The sequence below is a fragment of the Camarhynchus parvulus genome, chromosome 4A (assembly GCF_901933205.1).
Source record: "Camarhynchus parvulus chromosome 4A, STF_HiC, whole genome shotgun sequence".
In the NCBI taxonomy this organism is placed as follows: domain Eukaryota; kingdom Metazoa; phylum Chordata; class Aves; order Passeriformes; family Thraupidae; genus Camarhynchus; species Camarhynchus parvulus.
This window is the reverse complement of record NC_044600.1, coordinates 11704991-11719695: the sequence shown is the minus strand read 5'-3', so window position 1 is coordinate 11719695 and position 14705 is coordinate 11704991. Positions and strand designations below refer to the sequence as shown.

The 14705-nt window shown below is 45.0% G+C and overlaps 1 protein-coding gene across 4 annotated transcripts in view; it reads right to left on the bottom strand.

The window, feature by feature from the left end:
- Nucleotides 1–14705, bottom strand: part of LOC115914919 (serine/threonine-protein kinase PAK 3) — a 175969-nt gene that overhangs the window by 117929 nt on the left and 43335 nt on the right. For 2 of the 4 annotated variants that reach the window (XM_030967780.1, XM_030967777.1), the window contains exon 1: nucleotides 8733–9140. The exons of 1 other annotated variant lie outside the window; for it this stretch is intronic. The gene's annotated coding sequence lies outside the window, so the exon portion shown is untranslated. Of the gene's footprint in view, nucleotides 1–6892; nucleotides 7054–8732; nucleotides 9141–14705 lie in introns of those variants that run through there. One more of the 4 variants, XM_030967782.1, reaches the window with a different exon arrangement.

Sequence of the window (14705 nt, the reverse complement as noted above, 5' to 3'; positions counted from 1 at the left end):
ATCATGGCTTCACCTGCCTGGATCCCCTTTGAAATCCCCATGATGGGAACTTTTGAAGCAAAGACTGGTATTAAAAATCTGCAGGGTGTCCAATAGATGGTCAAAGAGATGCTCATTCCAAGTCAAAAGTGCAAAGCTCCAGTGGCAACAGTGCCCTGGATTCCCTAGAATGGATCTTGGCAAGCTCAGCCAGCCTCCAGCTTCCCAAGCTGTTCTCCCCAACAAGGAGCTAGCAAAGGCAAGGCACTGCACACCACAGGCACACCCCAGATTCCAGACATGGTTGATGGTAAAGCAGCTGAGAACTACAGATTTACACACAACACAGACTGGCACAAGGAACAGACGAAAATCTTTTGTTGATGTTGCTGTTCTTGTTTCTCATGTAACACAGTTTTCATTCCCTAAAGCCAATGTATTAACTGCCAACTGAAAATAAGTCATCTCATCATCTTACTTGAATAAATACCAGTAATTCTGGAGCTTGACTGGAAAATTCAAGAAGCCATATCTGAACAGTTAAAGCAAATAATTATTCCTGTATCTTGATCAGCACATTTCCTTCTCTATGAACTGCTTGAAAATTATGAATTCTCTAGAAACTTCATGGAATTAAGGAAAACTTTTGAATAAACTGGAAGATATTTTGGGTCACATGGTCACTGGACTCCACTGAATTATGAGGGTCCCCTCCTGGATAAGGTGTTCAGAAGATGCCTTGGGATTTTGCAGTTGATAGACGAACTATGAAAAAACACCAAGGGGAGGGACTAAAAGCTGGTTCCTTATGTAATCTTGAGCAGAGCTGCTTAGGGCTTAATTTTCTGAACTGTTTGGCTTCAAGAATTTCAATTTTAATTGAACTTTCTTCCAGATACTTCTGGGGATGGAATTTCTAAAAACCATACCAAATGAGAATTTACAATCTTGCCACTGGAACTTGGCCCCCTGAAAAGACCCTCTGCTTAACACTCAGTGTTGTTTAACAGAGAGAAAATGTAAATCTAATAGCATTTCTTGACTCTACCTTTGGGGGAAGAACTTTCCACTGCTGCAGGTATCTCCTTAGTGGCTCTAGAAGGAGAGAGGTAGAAGAAGAATTATAGTAACTTGTGTTGGAGAGGAAGTGTCATCTTGTCCCGCCACTGCTGACTTCTTACACTCATCACAGAGTGAGGATGAGTGAAAGAAGGAAGACAAACATAAACATTACAGTAAAACACTACAGAAATATTTTACACTGCTTTCATGACATATATTTATAGCCAGAGTAGGGATGTGACTGTAAAAGTATTATTTTAAAATGTTCTCTAATATCTAATTTATTCTTCTCAAATTCTATTGGGGTGGTCTACAGAAAAAATCCACACTGTAGCCAAAGCACTGCAGGCAAGTACTGGATGTTCTGTAAAAACATTAACAGTTTTTTGCCTGCAAATCTGCTCTCCATATTTCTCATCTTCCACTCCTCAGTTCCCAAGATAATAGAATTTCCTCAGTTCTGTGGTTACCTAGAGTTTTCTCATGGAAACAAGCCTCGAACACATAATGAAGAAAACAAACAACTATCAAAAATCCCCCAAAACAACCCTTCAGCTTATTATTCCCTTATTCTTCCTGTGCAGGCTCAGAGCCAAGACACTCCAGCCATCACTGGGGAGATCAGTGGTAAACATCATTAGCAGAGGGAAAATCTTAAAATAAACAGGTCTTCAAGGTATAATTTTCCCCCTGATAAACATTAAAGAGGGGCAAAGCCAACAGACCTCTTTATCTCTCCTCTTCATTAATTAATAATATAAGCACTAATCTGAAAACGAAAAGGACAGTTTCTTTGATCCTATGGGAAAGCCCCACAAAGTAACCAAAAGGCTCCTGCCCCATGTGTCACATGGCTGCCACCATTTGCAAGTGGTATGGCAGAAATGAAATCCCACACTGATGAAACCTCATGTGGGTATGTGCTCCCCCAGTGCACTCTGTGCTGGACAATGGTCTGGGCAGACACCTGTCTGAAGTGCCTTTCTGAATATGCAAGAGGAGGATATTCCATTTCAGTTCTTGCAGCTATTAAGGAGTCCCAGTGAAATGGTCATTACAGACCTGTCAGGCCAAAATGTGCTGCACTTAGGGAGCTTTTATATGATTTGCCTCTAGCTGACTGTAAAGAGTGAGGATGATACATAGCATCCTTTTTATAGAGATCTCAAAGAGAAAAATAAAAATAGTTTTCTATCTGGAAGATGCAAAGTGTAGGTAGGTTAAGTGAAAAATCCAGTCTCTCACAGCAGGGCAAGAGGAGAATTTGGGACAGAATCCAAATCAGCTGATAACAGTCCTGTGACCTCAGCACTAAATGGGGATCTTCCTGTACTTACAGCCTCTTTCTCAGAAAAGTTTGTCCTGCCAAGGTGTTCTCCAAAAAATACCACTGGTCTGGGAGTCCTGCTGCAGGAGCTTGTGAGGATGAGCAGAGAAGGCTCCTTCAGTAAAAGCCTTTCCAGGGCTTCTTCCAGAGGTCAGAGATCTTACTGCCTTCTTTGGTTTTTGGTTCTTCCTGACTTTTAATTTAAATCTGAAGGCTGTGATTCATTGTTACTCAGCAATAAACTGTTTTCCTTAAAATGGCTAATCAAACTTAGATGAGGCCCTTGAGCAATGGGAAGATTGATTAGATACATTAAAGGTTAGGTGTAGAGCAAAACTGAAGACCAGGGCATAAACTCCTATTGAGTTCCAAGAATTACAAACTGGTATTTCTGCACATATATTTTCCCCCTGCTCTATCCTATATTTTTATGTATTTGTGTAACTACCCCAGCATCCTGAAAGAGGGAACTGGTAACCTTTCCCATGCTTTGCTTAGCTCCACACCCCACACGTCGTGAACTAGTTAACATGGCAGAAAAGCTGCAGTATCACAAGCTCTGCCCTCCCCATCAGCCCCATCAGCCCTGTGCTGTACGTTCACCCACAGCTAGGATGAAATGGATGTTTCTGATGGCAAGAGCTGGGAGGTGGGCAGGGAAGAGAGCTTGTCCTGCAGACATTCAGGAGTGACCACCTGTGTGTGAAAGAGAAGCTCTCAGCAATGTTTAACTGATGGTGCAGATCCGAATCCCCCACTTGAATACTTATGTCCTTAGCAATGCTTGCTTTCTTACTCCCCAAAATCTTCAGCAGCGAAGATGCTGCATCCTCCCTCAATAGCCTGTTGTGGAATTTACTACAACTGCTGCTGGAAAGCATCCTTAAATTGATAAGGATAATTGATAAGGAGGTACAGTGTGGGGAAATTATCTGACCAGCAACTTCCTGTTGTATGGTCTTTATACTGTCACCTGAGCCACACAGGACGTCGTATCAGGCTAGAACAGCAGAGCAGGTGACCTTCAGACCTACTCTAATATTGCAGTCCTTATGCTACCACGAAAATAAAACATTCACACCAACTGCCAGACAGCATGTCAGTTTTTCCAGCGGATCCTCTGTCTTATTATGTAAGAGACATTGTTTGATTATTGCTCTCTGCTAACCTCTGCATAAATCAGCCATTACCAACTAGAACAGAAATTGTTACTGAAAATTCAATCAGTGTTCCACTGACTTTTTAATACACCCCCATTGTGTACATCAAAGTGCATTAACCTGCTTGAGCCTATCGGAAAAGGTTTTATTAATTAACTCCATACTACCTAACAACAATGTAAGAGAAAGGAGCAGTGATCCAGGACTTGGGAGGGATAGCAAAAGTTAAATACAAATTTCTCAACTTCAGAACTCATAAATGGTGTATTTAATAGAGGGCATTATCCTTTATTTCACCTACAAAGGTGTTTTTATCTCCTACACAATTTAATTTCTGTTTTGCTTTGGCTGACACATGTTCATAGAATCACAGAACTACAGAATATCCTGAGTTGAAAGGAACCCACAAGGATCATCAAGTCCAACTGGCCCTGTCCAGAACAACCCCAGTAACCCCACCATGCGTCTGAGAACGTTGTCCAAATTGAACGTTGGCTTCTTGGGCTCTGTCAGGCTGGGGCTGTGACCACTTCCCTGAGGAACCTGTTCCAGTGCCCTACCCCCTGGTGAAGAACCTCTTCCTAATATCCAGCCTAAACCTCTCCTGACACAGCTTCCTGCTCTTTCGAAGCCCTTGTCTATGAGACCTAGTGACATGTGAGGCCAGCACAGATGATCCATACCCTCCCTTTCTCTTTCCCCTTCCCTTTCCCACAGAAATTTATAACTCCACAGTGTTTGATGTTCATGGGCACAAACTGCCTTGCAGATAATGCTGCCACTTGATGGTACCGAAGGTTTAAAATTTGGGAAACTGCTGACACTGGTCAGTGACTTTGCTTGGGGCACACTTGGTGTCAGGGAAGGAAATGTCTTACACCATACAAATATGACAGGATAGATCCATCCCAAAATCAAATGAATCCCTTAGGGGAAAAAACATGCCAACAAATGGGTTTAATTACTGAAACTGCAAGAAGCTTCTGGAAAACCCCACAGGTAGAAAAGGGGGGACACTAATTCAGCACTTCCTCCAGTCCAGTGACACAGCCCACAGTCTGTCATATTAATGCTGCATTCAGAGGCAGGATTTAGGAGACAGGTTCATTGCAAGGCTACAGCTGTGACCATCTTAACTTCACATCAGAGTAAACCACATGGAAGATCTTAGCCTTAGGAAAGCTGCCTGTAATGCAAAGCAGCTATGAAAAGGCCCTTTTCACATCTCTTCTACCCTCACTCTCTCTATATATCAACCTATTTCTGTATATACTTCTACCTACCAAGAAGGTATAGAAGATGGAACCAGACTTTTCTAGGAGGTGTACAGTGAAAGGTAACAGACACAAACTGAAACATGGGGAATTCTGATTAGATTTTTTTTCATGAGGATGGTCAAACATTAAAATTGCATCAGAGAGCTTGCAGGATATTTGGTTTTAGACCTATTGCTAATTGAACTGAACTAAGCCCTGAGGAATCTGCTAAAAATTGGTCCTGCTTTCAGCAGCAGGTTGGACTATATCAAGTCACATTCATCCTAAATTATTGTGTGATTTTTCTTGGGTAAATTCGGAACCAGACCACAGGTCCTTAGTAAATATTAATGTATTACTAAAATACTTAAACTGACCCTCTGCACTGATCAACAATGGAGACAGGCTGCCAGTACTCAGCTAAAGAAATAATGGCACTACCCACAAAATACCCACAAGGCCCAGCACCCACACTGAAGAACTCTACACTCAGAAACCTCCTCCAGTGCACTCAATGAACACTTCATCCACCATGGACTCAATGTGTCCAGGGAGATTCTATATATACCCTGCTGTGCTCAACAGACCTGTGACTACAGACCCCTGCTTCCATAGTGAAACCTTCTAGAATATGATGCACTGAAAGAAGGATTACTGAGGAGTTTAAAAAAAATCCTATAGGATCTCAAAGAGCACTGTGAGAGACTGAGAGTATTTACATATACTGAATTAGTTATGATCTGATGATTGGAAGTGATATCTATTGATGCCCAAAGGTATTTTTGGGCCCATACTTTCTTCACTGACTGTTTTTATGTAGTTGTTTGCCAACTATTGACAATCTGTTTAGAAATATCAAGGAACATGAAATCTGGAGGTGTATCAATGTGTGAGTGTCCACTCCAAAACCTCTGCGAAAATAACCTTCAGGGATGGCAATCGGCCAGAGAAGCAGTTTGAAGCCAGCTAAGATAAGAATAAATATTCATGGCAGCTAAGGATTTTGCATTTAATACCATTCTGCTAATGCAGATAAATATTCAGATTTCCCTGGCTTCTGGAGAGTAAACCGGTTTTAAAGAGAAATCCACACAACAGCATTCAAATGCCATTACAACTGCTGGTAAGGGGTTTGGGTGACGTGGTACCCTAGTTTTTATAGACCAAATGAAATCTCAGCAATTTAAACATCTACATCAGACAACAGATGCAGAAGGATTCATCCTCTGTATCACTGCTGCCTATGGCAGAGGGATGGCTCACCTGTACCATCCTGTGCACCACCACGCTGTACTTCTACCTTTCAGAACTGTACTTCATTCACAGGGAAAGCACCTCTCACTTATTCTGACATTTTTGCATTGAATAGTATCATCCAAAGTTAATATTTTACTACTTTTACTCCTACCCATTTGTCTCTGTGCTAAGGCAAACGTTTCTGTGGTATAAATCCCAAGCTCACAGTTGAGTGTAACTGACTCTGAAGCGATAACTACTTTCACAAGACTCAGTTTACAGGGAAAATACACAGCTGAATTAAGTTAACCATGCTATTGCAGCTGCCAATCATGTTACAGCAGCAGATCTGCAGAACCTCCTAACCAGGTAACACTTTCCTCTCCAGCTGACCAAGAAGCCAGAGTTGCATCCTGTCGCCACCACAAAGTTACATCACATGCAGAACAGAACTTAAAATAAATTATTCAAAGGGAAGCAGAATCAAAGAAGATTATTTCCCTTCCTCTGTAGATTCACAAGCAAAAGAATAACTTTGTTCTACAGCCCACTATTAAAACTCTTCACTACTAACCACACCACTGGACTCTTGCACCCAGCTGGATGCTACATGAGGCTGTGACTGCAGGACCACTGAGAAGTCACTCCACTTTCTCACATATAAGTTAGGAGCTTCATTCAGAACATGATCTTTAAACTGTTTTCAATGCACCTTCAGACTTCATGAAAGGAAATGAGCAAGATGACAGATGGACCAGTTGTTTATTTTTTTCAGCTCTCAGACTGCTTTAGCTTACTCCATCTTATTCCTTCTGTGCCATACCTTAATTTCTGGATGTCTCTTTAGAGTGAACACTCACACTTTCTCTTACCTCTTGTGACCATAGTTCCTGTAAAAGGTTCAGAAAGGAGGGCAAGTAACTCCTAAACAACTCTAGGTGTCACACTTCTGGCTGGAAAAAAAGGGGCAAGAGGAATGGAATTGGAAGGGGAAGTGTAGGCACAGGGCAATGAGAGGCCAGGGTTTTTCTTCCCCAGGCTTTCACTAGTCTTAAGCAAATCACTTCCCTTATACATTGCTATACATTAAAGTAATATTAAATTGTGCAGACTTCTGGCAGGCTTTCCGAAGTACAGGTTTGAGGCATCAAAGCACTCTGGAATTCAAGGTGTGCAGCTCTATTAGACATCAAACATGCATTTAAAAAAATGAGGATAAATATAAACTGAATCAGCACATTTATGATTCCTAGTTAAGAAATTACCTTCAGCATCAGAGCTACTGGAATAGCCCTACCCATTCAGCTTGCCAGCCTCTCTACCTTTTAAAAGTGTACCAGAGATCACAGCAGTCAATACATTTATTCTCTCATTTAACATATACTTATCCTAACCTGAATCTTTCCATGATCCTGAGAATTCTCACTCCAGTGAGAATGACTTGAAGAATACAGACCATGGGTTTCACCTTTGTGAAGAAAACTATTTACATGTAGGGGTGCAATAGTTTACTAGAGCAGCTACTTTTTTAAAAATAATGGGAAAATAGTGTTCCAGCTCTGAGTGTTCCATCCCTGCTGGGACTTCTGTCAGTGTTAGAGACTTTGCTGCAGCAAAGTTTTTACAGGATCTCAGTGCTCACTATCTCTGTAGGACAGAGTATGCCCAGAGTGTGCCAAGAGAGAAAAGCTGAACACTGCACTGAAGTGACAGTAACAGGACAGAGGGGAGCTCCGCACCTGACCCAAGGGGAGGATGGCTTACTTAACCTCCTGTCTTGTTTCAGTAGAAGTCCATAGTGCTCATCTCCACTTCTAATATTGTATTAACCATCACCAATCTCCTAACCTGCTCAGCCAGTTGATGGTGATCCCTTAAACTAGGGCATCACATCCAAACTGAGAATGGCTAGACAGGCAGATGGATTATGTCACTGGCAAAATGAGAAGTTTTAGGCTGTGATTGGCTTCAAAGGCAGCCCATTCCAATTACTGTCTTCCTGCGAGTCTGGAAATGACTCGTGTAAAGATACTCAAGACCATCCCGTTGAGCCTCCAGACTAAAAATAACAAGTTAAAAGCTGGGAAATGTTTAATATGTGAAAAACAATGATATTAAGATATTTGAATGCCAATTCACTGAAGGTGCATCTGGCATGGGAAGGTGCATCTATGGTGCTCAACTCGGCCCAGCGGGCAAGCAGCCCGGCTCGCCTGCAGATGAGCCTGCAGAGCCCTTGGCCTCCGCTCGCCTCCTGCCCCTCGCCAGGCTTCCTGTGTCTGCCTGCAGCGCCGGCCGGCCCCGCGGCATCCCGGCCCCGCGGCATCCCGGCCCCGCGGCATCCCGGTCCCGCACCATCCCGGTCCCGCACCATCCCGGTCCCACGGCATCCAGGCCCAACCGGCAGCGCCAGGCACATGCCAGAGCCTTTTCCATGGAGCCAGTTCTCCCTGAAACCTCAAATAACCAGACCCCCAGCCCGAGGACAGCGGTCGGGGCGGTTAGAAGGCATAGATTTGGGAATTACCGGAGAGAGCCGGGTGCTGACAAAGAGCTCGGGGCTCTCCCCAGCCCCCCGCAAGCTGTAGCCCCGCACGGATCCCGGCTGGGCTTTGATGCCCGGCTGGCTACGGGGGGGGCGCGGGCTGCCAGGAGCCCGCCCAGGGCACAGCCTGTTGCCGGGCACGCTAGGTACAAAGGCAAAGCACAGACCTTCTCCCTGGCCTCTCCGTGGGGAGGCTGCGCTTGTCCTGCCGGCCGCGGCCGCGGTGCCGGCGGGGAGCTGGGGCCGGCCGCGGTGCCTCACCGGCTCCACATCGATCCGCCCGCCGGCAGCCTCGCTGCTCTGCTCTCCACCCCCTCCTTCCAGGGGGATAAAAACGGGGCGGGGGGGGGGACCTTTCTATTATTATTATTCTAATATATTCTGGGGGCTTGTGGTTCCTGCAGCCAGGCGGAAGTGAACCCGCTTTCGCCCCCCTCCTCCTTCCGCGATGCTCCGGGGCTGGATGCGGGCGGCCCCAACAGCCCGGGGTCCGGTGTCGGGGCCCGGCTGCCCCCAGCCCCCGGACGGCAGCAGCGTCCCGGTCCCTTGCTCCCCGGGCGGGTGGAGAAGCGTTGCCGTGCCCGAGATGCAGAGATTACTTGGGAGGCAAAAAGGAGCGAATAATTTTCTCCACCTCAGTGATGGGCGGGCTGCCCGGTGCTCGCCGGGGCGCGCTCGGCGGCCCCAGAGCCCGCTGAGGGCAGCGGTGCCCTCAGTGACGCGCGGTCACAGCACCAGAGGGAAGGCTACAAAAAACACCGAAATATAAAGGTGTCCGCTGGCTCCGTAGTGACATCCCGTGGTGCGGGGTCACTACTGCCGATGGCCGGCTGAGCCCGGGGCTTACCCAGGCCCCCGGAGTTTGCGGGGTTAGGCGCTGCCCGCCGGCTCCGTCCGGAGCAGCCGCGCACCCCGCCCGAAGCGGCGCCGAGGGGTTCCTGCAGCTCCAGTCACCATCCTTGGCTTGCTGTGAAAACGGCCTTTAAACCGGCTTGCTGTTAAATCAGCCCTGGGGTGCTGCTGCAGGGCCGCGCTGCTCTCGGGCACTGTGGGGCTTTTTGTGCCTTACAAACGTGTCATATCTTCCACAGAACTCCGGAGAGCAACGAGGGCTCCCAGCTGAACTGTGCCACTGCCCTTGCACACAGGCTGAGGGGCAGAGTGAGAGACACCAAATGAACATCCATCTAATGAAGGCAAATGGTAATTTCTTACTTCAGCATGTGCCGTCGTGTTGAATCAGACTTGCAGAACATCTCCGCTAGCCAGAAGGCACAATAGAGATGAGGTGGTGAAACTATCCCTCCCTAAGCCTTAGCTGCTCTAGAGAACTCTCCTATCCATCTTTCTGGTCACACAGCACAATGGGATGCTCTGATGGCCTGTGGCAGAAAGGGCAAGAGAAAAGACAGTGAAAAAGACCTGAACTCGGGGACCAAAACACCACAACTGTCCATAGTCAGGGGGAAGGTGTGAAGCTGGCACTTAGGCACAGCTGAGCTGAATGGATTCCAGCTTACAGGATGCTACTTGTAATGAGGATGTGGTGGCATCAAGCTACAAAAGCCTTGCACAAGCTTGCTAAGATCCATGCCACCATGTGCACAAAGCTCAGATTGCCCAGACCAGAAAGATTAAGGCTAGCCTAGGCAGGCCTGAACACATAGCAACTGAAACTCCTGATAATTGTTCTGTGGCACATGGGTGCAGGGTTGTGTGGGTGTAGATGGGTTGTAAAAGGCTCTTCTGAACTCTGCTACAGGAGTAACTCACATCAGATGATGCACATGCTCACAAGAAATAACTGGGACACTTTACTCAGATATCTGTTGTCCCCAGAAGTCAACTGCTCTCAATACCATGGTGGAACTGGAGCTGTATGAAATTCTGTCTTGTGGGAACAGTGAAATGGCCAATGAAGCTGATATCTCTTTGGTCCAGTGTCTTGTTTAGGACCTGCCATTCTGGACTGTGCAGACTCACCTCTGTGTTCAGTTTTCTGTTAAACATTTCCTTCACATCCCAACAGTGGTAGTTTCTTAGTCAGCTGCTGCATCTGTCTCAGAGCCTCAGGGTGTCTGTGTCCTCCACATTGCCAGTGAATGGCTGAACAGCCATGTCAGCAGAAATGCCCTCTTCCAGGTGGGACTGGCCAGAAGATTGCACCTCATCCTAAGGAGTGCACGCCTGGACACACTGGTGCATAAATTGTGTCTTGCAGCTTAATTACTGCAATTCTCTGTGCTTTGAAATAAACCACAGCAGGTGTAAAATACAGCAGATGTCTGCATAGCAAAGGAGAGCAGTGTGGTGCTTTGCTCACCCTAGATTCTTACCAAGTGCAGACTTTGCTCTTCTTTTCTGATATTCAAAGCCTTTCATAATCTTCCATAGCCAGCTCCTGCTGGAGCACTGCCACCATTGACCAAGGGGTGAGAAAAGACTGTGGGAGTTTCACATTTCCCAGGCAGTATTTATGCACTGTGGGACTTAGTTTGCCTCACAGAGATAGAAATAACCCAGATCTGAATGCAGTCAGAGGCAAATGCAAAATTTCTCTCCTGAGCTTCATTTCTTCACACACAATCATGCAAAGGAGGCTGGTAGCCAGCCCAACAAATCCAATCCCTATAGTCTAATCAAGCTATTGCTATTAGTGGCTAGATAGAAACGTGAAGGAAAGGATTTTTTCTGTTTTAAAATCCTTGGGAGCCACACAAGTCCTACAGAGATGGGAACAATCTAAATTTATATAAAGACACAGTGAGATAAATTAACCCATCTGTTGTAATCTAGTAGTTAAATAAAACCAATTTTAAAAAATCATCAGTTTCATGAGGCCACTAAAGCACTATTGATGTTTTCAAGTTTTTAAAATTCTTCAAAGTGTATGAATGTAGGAAATCAAGCATCTCCTGTCAGATTCCTGAACTGCAGGAAAAGGAACAAGGTTGTGCATGAAGTTGATGCAAACAAATCCATGGTGTTATTAAAGCAAATTGCCACTAACACTCTAACACAGACCATTGTGAATTGCTCCTCACACCCCAAGACACATTGCTGATTTCCATGGTATGTCAGCACACACATCCATCACTATCCTTCTTCCATCCCAGGCATCTCAGAGCACCTCACAGATGGCTCTTAAATGAAGGCCTAAAACACCTTCGCTCTTTTTCCACTGTGAGCACAGGGATATGCTCACCATCCAACAGGAAGTATTAAAATGACTGGAAAGATGAAAGTGTCCTATCTGCACATATGCCTTGCTCTTCCAACCAGACAGCACTTCCAGCACATCTGCTCATAATTAGAGAAAGTTGTTTCCTCAAAGACTGCCCTGAGCCGTCCACCGACAGCTTTACAGGCAAATCAGGGCACAGAAGCAGTGTTTTGCTACATCCCAACAGATGATGCCATTCAGTTCTGTGTCTGAAGAGCCACACAGCAGCTACAGAGCAGCACTCAATATACTGTGAATTCACACCAGCTTTTGTTGGTTTCGAATGCGCATCTTCTGGTACAGCCCAGTGACAGATACAGGATACAGTCAAAGGTCATACATCAGGGAATCCCACAAAACATACATCAGGGAATCCTACAAAACATACAGGAGGAGAACATAAGCACCCAGTGCATCAGCCACCATCTCACAGGAGTGTTGTGTGTGCTCTGAGACCTCCCAGCAAAGCAGGCTCATCTGGGAAGTGGGGAAACAAATGTGCACTGCCCAGAGAGCTGTAGAAGGCCAATGAAATACCCTTAGAAGCGTTTTCCAATAAATGTGCAGGCAGATTGAGCTTCCTCTCTTCCCTTTCCTCTTCAATACATGCACACACCCAATTTCGGTGTGATTTATGTTGTCATATTTCTCTGGGTAAACCTCCATCCCCAGAGTACAATCTGAGAGCAGGAGTCTGAGGAACAGGCAGCACTGGAGATTTGATTTGACCGTTCAGCCCTGAAAAATGTCCCCAGTTAAATTACAGAGATACCCCACAGACCTCAAGAGGCTACCAAAACACACATCCAGCAACGCTGTCCATTAAGAAGGCACCAGCTGTGCTACTCACTGTGTTTGGTTACTGTCTTCCTGGGAGAGAAGTGAAACTACCCAACAATCAGTCCCACAGCCCATGAGCCAGCCCTGCCTCAGTGTGAGGGTATGGGCAGAGTATTACATATGGAATACCTGTGGCTATGGGCACCACAGAACAAAAGAGAGAGTTGGCCATAGCTGCTCACTTCTTGAGATTGTGTCTGGGTTGCCTGTGTAACATCCTCTTCTGTGTTCCTGGTTTGTTTGAGTTTTTCTTCTAGAACTTGATAACTGATGTCTCACTGTTATTATCAGTAATACTGCCAGTGTCTATAAAAAGGACATATTTCAACTGATAAATGCTACAGTATGAAGAAACAATGTGCTGTTAATAAAATGGAGATGAATTCTCAAAGGAAATGAATGGTCTTAAACCCCACAAATCTGAGATAAAAATCCATTCTGCTGCATTTCAAGTAATTACAAGAGAAAAACGCTGAAGACTGTTTCTTCTCAAAACTTGGCAATTTTTATATTATGCTACTATATTCTTATTGAAAAATGGTGCTTTTATTCATTACCCCTTTTTTTACTTTGGCCAGTGCTGCAGCCAAACATCTGCTTGTTAATTTAGCAGAGTAAGTTAATGGTTAGGAACCCAGGAGTTTCCAGAGAAGATCCCCACAGATATTTCCTAAGGAAAATTCTCTGTAAAGCTTTGTAAGGATGCACTTAGGAGGGGAGAAGACTGAAGAAACAGAAAGATCCAGACAAAGTATCCATGTGATTGTTTGGATAAATTGGGCTCTTTTGAAAAGCCTCAGTGGAGGATTGGGGGCAGGTTTTCAGCTGAAAGCAATCAAAAGTGCAAGTTTCACTCTGAGTATGCCACTGTGACTGAAGAAAGCTGGGAGTGCAGGAAATGAGGCTAAAAGCAATAGTGAGGTAGCAGATAGTTCACTGCTCACAGGATTCATTCCTTCCTGTCTTTAGAGAGCTACAGAGAAAAATTAATCATGATTATTACAGTTACACATTCTGAGCCTCTTCCTGCTCACTTGTTGACCTATCTCTATACCAGAAAAATTCTTAGGAGCCAGCCCAGCTTCACCAAATATATCCCAACAGACAGAATCCTGTATATGTAGGATTTAAGAGACAAATCCCCCAAAAGCTCACTGTCTAAGCAGATACAGCCTAGGCAATCATCAGCAAGCCTCCAAGATCCCTGGCTTACTGTCTCTGCATGCTGTGCTGGAGTAATGGAGCAGTGTCAGGCCTTGGGACTCTCAGGAGCAGGTACAAAAATGCACATTACATTGTTAGACTTTATCAGCAGCACTCCCACCAAATGCCCTTTCGTTCAAATTGCTGACAATCAGTTATCATGGACCAGGACTGAGACCAAAAAATACTGCTGGCAAAAATAGTGTATTGATAGAATGATTTTTTAAATATCTGAAAGAAGCCATGCAGATAAGTGTGTAAGTAGTCTTACTATCCTTACAAGGCAATTACATCTGTTAAGGTGGACAGATAAATGCAGAAAATGACAAGTCCTCATTTTTAAGTGATAATGAGTTTCTTGCAGGCAAACTACACAGCTCTGGAGACTGAATCCTCAGACTATCCATAGACCATGGCTACACAGAGAAAAAGGAGCAAGTTTCTCCAGAGCAGTGCCTGAAGCCCAGGAATGCTTTATCCCAAAGGCAGTAAGGAAGCCTGAGTGCCAAGAAGAATAATTTTGTCTGCCTGTGACAAAACACCTGCCCAAATGCACATCAGCTTTTTTTCATCCACACTAGGAAATTAAGGTGTTCTTTTCTTACACCATAAGGGTGTCACACAGTGAACTCGGGACCACTGATGTAAAAGTGAGACACTCACTGGGGTACAAATTATGTTGGGATCAAGTTTTGTACTTTTCAGCCTCTTCTGGAAATAAACAACCTCTGAGTAGTGCAGTCCTTCTTTTTCCAGACTCCATTAGTTTATGTATAATCTCAGCAAATAACCCAAGGCTTTGCATGCCCTGTGCTGCTATTAAGTGCCAGGAGCAGACATTCACTACAATGTACACAGTAAGATGAACAAGTAG